The following is a 7689-nucleotide window of genomic DNA, read 5'->3' on the forward strand; positions in this document are numbered from 1 at the left end:
GCTCCTCTCATCCCTGTGTGACTTCAGAGTAAATAAAACACATTAACAGAAGGTCTGTACCATGTTTCAATAAATGGCATATCATTGAATAGTTCTACTTACAACAGGGAGGAGATGTCGTCTCTACAGCAAATGTTCCTCTGTGGTCATCAGGCGGCAGAAGTCAAGCTGTTAAAGTTTGTCTTACTTCCTCTTCACATTATGAATATGCATGAAGTTACAGACTGGCGTCCAGTACTGACGTTATTTTAAAAAAGAATCTAAGGCACTAACGAGGTTGGCTTTCTAAGGATAAGAATATCAAGAATCTTTAATGTAACTCCATGGAAAGACACTATCAGACAGCAGTTCAGATAAAATGTGTGAGAATGCAGCCAAAGAAACGTGTTCGATCAGCAGCTGCAGCAGAGGAGAAGTTACTTGGTGTGTGTGTGTGTGTGTGTGTGTGTGTGTGTGTGTGTGTGTGTGTGTGTGTGTGTGTGTGTGTGTGTGTGTGTGTGTGTGTGTGTGTGTGTGTGTGTGCAAACAGGCGGAGCTTGAGAGAAGAACCACCACTCTGACAAAAAGTTGTGTGTTGAATGTGCATTTACTCTGGTAGGATCTCAGAATCATTGGAATCGTCAAGAGGAAGATGAGAGACACCAGACCCATCGTGAAGGCCGCTATCAAAGCAACCTGGGCTTCCATAACACCTCAGCAATGCTACAGACCGATTGTCTTCATGTCATGCTGTTTGATACAGTAGTTCATGCAAAAGGAGCACCAAACAAGTATTGAATGAACATACTTCTCAGAAAATCATCATTCCTGTTTTATAAATCCTTTGTTTTGATTGGTCGTATGTAATAGTCTCATATTTTGAGGTGTTGGATTTTTTTTTATTTCCATGAGCTATAAGCCATAATCATCAAGAATAAAACAAATGGTTGATATATTTCAGTCTATTTGCCATACATAAGGAATATTTGAAAGTTTTCTTAATGAAATTACTGAAAAAATTAACTTTTTCTTCTGATTTTTTTTTTTTGATGCACCTGCAGTTTTGGGAATAGTTTTGTCTCTTGGAGTCAGTATTGCACTTTGTAGATGGTCCCTTCACACAGGAGTGAAGGCTAGCAATGAGTGGAGGACAGCTGCAGTGTGGTCAAAAGAGCATCAAAATCAGGTTGTCAGTCTGTGTCCCATTCTCTGGCTGGAAAAGGTGTTGACGATTTGTCTTTGATGAGTTATTTATCAGGGAGTTCAGCAAAACTTCTGCATAAATCTCCCCAAAGTTTCTCTTAAAGACACCAGTATAGAGAGCAGTATTAAATTGACGTTTAAGGCAATGTGCAGAAAAATAAGCTGCAAAGTTCTCCATACACTTAATGCTGAAAATGTGTGAAAAATACTTAAAATGAGAATGTTACCTGTGATGGACAAAGTGACTCCTTCATCACCAGTTAAACTTCCTCCTGTTTGGTTTGTTGTGAACATGAACTTGTAAACAGCTAAGTCTCTCTCTGTCAGGTTTTTGATTCTCAGAGTGCAGACGTTCTCATGAAAAAGATACTCAACACGACCTGAGTAGTCTGGGTCTGTTCTCACATCTACAGGTTCATACCTGTCTTTAGTAAACCAGAATCTGCTCTGAACTACAGTAGTTTGTTGTCTTATTGTTGATGGGTATGTGTAGGTGCAGGGTATCTCCACTGTTGATCCTTTGACGGCACAGATCTGAGCAGAAGAGTGAGTCACTCTCCAGGTATCCTCTCCCTTCACCACTGAAACACAGAGCACATCAGGAAACACAATCAGGTCAAACATGGACCACAGAACTGATCGTTTTTACAAACAAAAACACAACAGAGACTCTTTCTGCTGAGTCAATTTAGGAACTCTGAAGTCAGCCAGTGCACCTTAAACAGAGTTTAACAATCACTGATTGAAAGTGTACTCTTATTTATCATTGTTTCATAAATTAAATGATTCATACATCTTAATGTCAAAATAGACAACCAATAAATTCAATAAAAATCAGTCATATCATTGAATAGTTCTACTTACAACAGGGAGGAGATGTCGTCTCTACAGCAAATGTTCCTCTGTGGTCATCAGGCAGCAGAAGTCAAGCTGTTAAAGTTTGTCTTACTTCCTCTTCGCATGATTAATGTGCAGGAAGTTACAGACTGGCATGCAGTACTGACGTTATTATTTTTAAAGAATTTATGGCACTAATAAGTTACTTGGTGTGTCTATGGGTGCAAACAGGCCAAGTGTGAGCAAAGAACCACCACTCTGACATCTCAGGATCTCAGAAGGAGGCCGTGGTTAAGTTGCCACTAGCTAGTCTAGCAGAAATTAAAAATGTAACTTAATGACTTGACGTGATGCACAGTGGCTCAAAAAGATTGTTTTTTAAATACTTGTACAGACCATGCTGTTTTGATCGTTTTGATTTGCTGCCTATATAATTTGTCCTCCTCACGCACCTGCTGCAGTGAGCTGTATTATTATTATTATTATTATTATTATTAACAATAATAATAATAATAATAATAATAATAATAATAATAGTAATATTATTAATATTATTATTATTGTTAATATTATTGTCACTGTTATTATTATAGTTATTAATTGTATTTATTTATTTATTTTACCAGGAAAGAATTGCTTGAGATCAAATGACCTCTTTTTCGAGCAAGGCCTGGCCAAAATGGCAGCAGTAAAAAACAGAATATAAGACAAACCTAAAAAGAAAGCACAGACATGAGGAAAAAGAGACAAATACAGTCCAGAAGGTGAAGAAGGAGGAGGAGGAGGAGGAGGGGGAGGGGGATAAGATTATGTTAAACAAAAACAAAACACAACAGTGCACCACAATACACACTAAAAGAACAATTATGTGATGATGATAAAATACTATGCAGTGAAACATTTACACACTCCAAAATTAGCCATTAAAAAACTTGTGAGCCGAGTTTTAAAATCATTAATAGTGATGAGTTCCTGCAATTTGAGTGTTTTTTGAAGACTGTTCCATGCAGAGGGAGCAGAGTACATCAAGGCCCTCTTCCCAAACTCAGTACGAGTTCTGGGGACTGACGTAGATAGAAAGTCCAGAGAGCGCAAACTGTATGATGGATTTGATTTAAAAGTGAGGTAGGTGCAGAGGTATGAAGGGAGTAGTCCAGTAATAGCTTTATAAATGAAGGTGTACCAGTGAAGAAGCCTACGAGCCGACAGGGACAGCCAGCCTACTTTAGAGTACAGGGTGCAATGATGGGTGAGTGATTTACAGCCGGTAATGAATCTTACGCACAATGATAAGTAGCATCCAGCATGTGCAGTGAGGTAGAGCAGGCATTCCTGTACAGTACATCACCATAATCTAATAATGGAATGAAAGTAGCAGCAATAAGCCTCTTTTTAGAAACAAAAGAAAAACAAGATTTATGCCTGAAATAAAAGCCCAATCTCACCTTTAGTTTCTTTGCCAGGTTCTCGATATGGGGTTTAAAAGACAAATTGTCATCAAGGATGATACCAAGGTATTTAAAAGTGGAAACGGTCTCAGTAAGAGTACCTTGAAATGTAAATAGAGTGGGCTGACAGTTAGTTTTGTCCCTGGATTTAGTGAAGATCATCATTTTAGTTTTATCTGCATTAAGTACCAGTCTTAAAGACAGGACTTGGGCTTCTATTTCTTTAAAAGCAGCTTGCAAGCGATCAACAGCCTTTAACACAGTCTCTCCAAAACAATAAATAACAGTATCGTCAGCATAAAAATGGGCATTTGCATTTTGGACATATTTCCCCAAATCATTAATATAAATAGTAAACAACAAGGGACCTAATATAGAGCCTTGTGGCACCCCCTTGTGGACAGCCAAAGTATCAGAGGAGCAGCCATCAATTTTAACACATTGAGTCCTGTCTGAAAGATAGTTAGAAAACCAACCAACAGCAGAATTAGACAATCCTATATTAGCCAGTCTATGCAATAATACATCATGGTCCACCGTATCGAAGGCCTTGGAAAAATCAATAAAAAAGACAAGCACAGTGTTGTTTGCTATCCAGTGCCATAAAAATATCATTTACTATTTTAGTAGCTGCTGTGACTGTGCTGTGTGATTTTCTAAAACCAGATTGATAACAAGATAAAATTTCATTAAGACTCAAGAAATCCTTCAACTGATCACTAACCAGGCTTTCTAAAATCTTGGCTAAAGGAGACAGATTTGAAATAGGCCTGTTGTTATTGAGGCTTGACAGTTCGTCACCTTTTAAGAGGGGAAGAACGTGAGCCGTTTTCCATATTTTGGGGATTTTCTTACTAGTTAGAGTTAAATTAAAAATGTAGGTCAGTGGCTCTGCAATAAAATCTGTGGCGAGTTTTAAAAAATAAACACCTATATTATGTGGCCCTGGTGGTTTTTTTAAATGGAATTTCTTACGAGCTTTATGTACTTCAGCAACAGTGAAGGGTCTAAAGTTAAATTCATTATCCAAAGGGGGCTCAGCAATAGCAAGTGGAGCCAGTGCAGTAGAGGGCGTATTTACTTTATCAAAAAGAAAACCAGAAGAAACAAAATACTTATTAAAACAATTGAGCATCTCAGCTCTGTCATGGATAGTGGCAGACTCTGACACAATGCAAGTTGGAAGACTAGAGGAGTTATTTGGAGATAGAGATTTGATTGTCTGCCCGAATTTCCGTGGGTTATTTAAATGTTCAGTTGTAAGGGCAAGATAATAGCTAGATTTGGCCTTCTTGACTAAGGCAGTACATTTATTCCTTAAGCATCTAAAAGTAGCCCAGAGAGCATCAGTGTTCAACTTTCTTGCTTTTGCCCAATAATAATTTCTTTCTCGGATTAAATTAGACAATTCTTCAGAGAACCAGGGATTTTCCCTGCTCTTAACTCTATACCTTTTATAAGGGGCATGTTTATCAATGATTGACATAAGCATTTCAGCAAAATAAGACCAGGCTAGTTCAACATCAGGTATTAAGGAGACCCTGCTCCAATCCGCGAAATTAAGATCAAATCTGTAGGCCTGTTCACTAAAGTGTTTTGTATCACAGTTTGTGATGTAACGAGGTTTAACTTTTGGAATTCTAGTATCCCTGACACCTGCAATAACACAGTGGTCACTCACGTCATATGGAAATACACTTACAGAGGTATACTTATGAGGATTATTAGTAATAAACAAATCAATTAAAGTAGATTTGTCTGGGCACTTATGGTTTGGACGAGTGGGAGAATCAATTAACTGAGTACAATTCATTGAGTTACAGTATGTTTTAAATTCATTGGAGGCTGGTGACTGTCAGTCCCAGGTTAGATCACCACAGAGGGCTATCTCGTTGTCAGATAATTTAGAAAGAATATTAGATAAGGAGGACAAGGTTTCCTAAGCTGCACAAGGAGGTCTGTAGCAACCAACAACAGTAATATGACAGCCCTTAGACAACTCAACCTGTAAAGCTAGAATTTCAAACTGATTCAGTATTGACTTCTTGACCAATACTTTAGTGTTGAATTTACATTTAGAATACACAATTATTCCACCACCACGTTTAACACGATCAGCACGACTTATATTGTACCCATTAATAGAAACAAGACTATCATTAATAGATTTGTTCAACCAACTCTCAGAAATTACAATTCTATCAGCATTAGTTGTCTGTGCCCAAACTCTAACAAAGTCTATTTTAGGTAGAAGACTACGGACATTTAAATGAATAATACCCAAACCAGATCTTAAGCTAAAATCAGCAGCAGTTTGAATACAATTAAAATCAGGACCAGGGTTAGACTGAACATCGCCAGATAACAATAACAGCAACACAATCAAGCACCGTGACTTAAACATTTTGGTTGAGTTACACTTAAGGTTTATTTATACTTTTGTTTATTTATACTTTTATTTGTAATATTGTTGTAGTTATATAATTATTTCCAATTGTAATTTTATTTTAAATTGTATCATTAGGCTATTATCATTAATATTATTATTATAATTATTTTTATTATTTGTAAAATTATTATTTAAAAAATATATAATGTTATTATTATTAATTTTACTGTAACTATTATTATTTTATTATTATAGCATTTTTACCATTATAGGCTCCTACAAAGTTGCCTGACTCTACAAAGTTACCAAAAAAACAGATGTGTTTAATCGTCGTGTTTATGTGTTGTGATTTATATATCTTTACATAGCGCTGATCATGAATCGTTTTTTGGTGACATCATTTTTTAACAAACATGTTTTTTTTATTTTAACGCAGGAACGTTGGTGATGAAATTGTTCAGGCATCTGATCAGCCACCTCAGACCGGATCAGGACCCCATTCGGGACATCATGGTGGGCTGCAGCTGATTTCTGAAGGTGAGAGTACTTCTGTGAATCCTCCACAGGTTCGTTTATGATTTTAATGTGTGATAAAGTTTGAATCAGCTGCTCAGGTGTGTTAGCTAACAGAACTGTTAAATAACTTCACGATTTAAAATAGTTTAACTGTTTGTTAAAGCTCTATAAAATCACGTCGCGCGGTGTTTCGTGTTTCCACGTTCACTCACTTTATTACATTTTGACTCTTTACCTGTGCTTTAAAATATGGACTTTGTGCTCCAGCTTTGCTGTGAAGTGTTTCTAATTTAATAAAAAATACTTTATTAATCATTTGGTCGTTACTGTAGAGCTCAAACACAAAGTAGATAAAGACAAATATAGATTAGAAATACAAAAACTCAGAGTATCCGAAGACATGATCCGAGATTTACTAACACAGGGAATTAAAAAGAGGAATCACACACACACACACACAGACACACACACACACATACACATACACACAGACACACACACACACACACACACACACACACACACACACACATACACACACACACACACACACACACACACACACACACAGACACACACACACACACACACACACACACACACACACACACACACACACACACACACACACACACACATACACAGACACACACACACACACACACATACACACACACACAGACACACACACACACACACACAGACACACACACACATACACACACAGACACACACACACACACACACACACACACATACACAGACACACACACACACACACACATACACAGACACACACACACAGACACACACACACACATACACACACACACACACACACACACACACACACACACACACACACACACACACACACACACATACACACACACACACACACACAGACATACACACAGACACACACACACACACACACACACACACACACACACACACACACACACACACACACACACACACACACACACACACACATACACACACACACAGACACACACACACACACACACAGACACACACACACATACACACACAGACACACACACACACACACACACACACACATACACAGACACACACACACACACACACATACACAGACACACACACACAGACACACACACACACACACAGACACACACACACACACACACACACACAGACACACACACACACACACAGACACACACACACACACACACACACACACACACATCAAAATGACAAATGGGTTCACAAAGTTTCAGGGTGCGTTCAGATTGTCATGTTTGTTCAGGAAGGTTCTTAACTGAGTGA

The sequence above is a fragment of the Labrus bergylta genome, chromosome 1 (assembly GCF_963930695.1).
Source record: "Labrus bergylta chromosome 1, fLabBer1.1, whole genome shotgun sequence".
Classification (NCBI taxonomy): domain Eukaryota; kingdom Metazoa; phylum Chordata; class Actinopteri; order Labriformes; family Labridae; genus Labrus; species Labrus bergylta.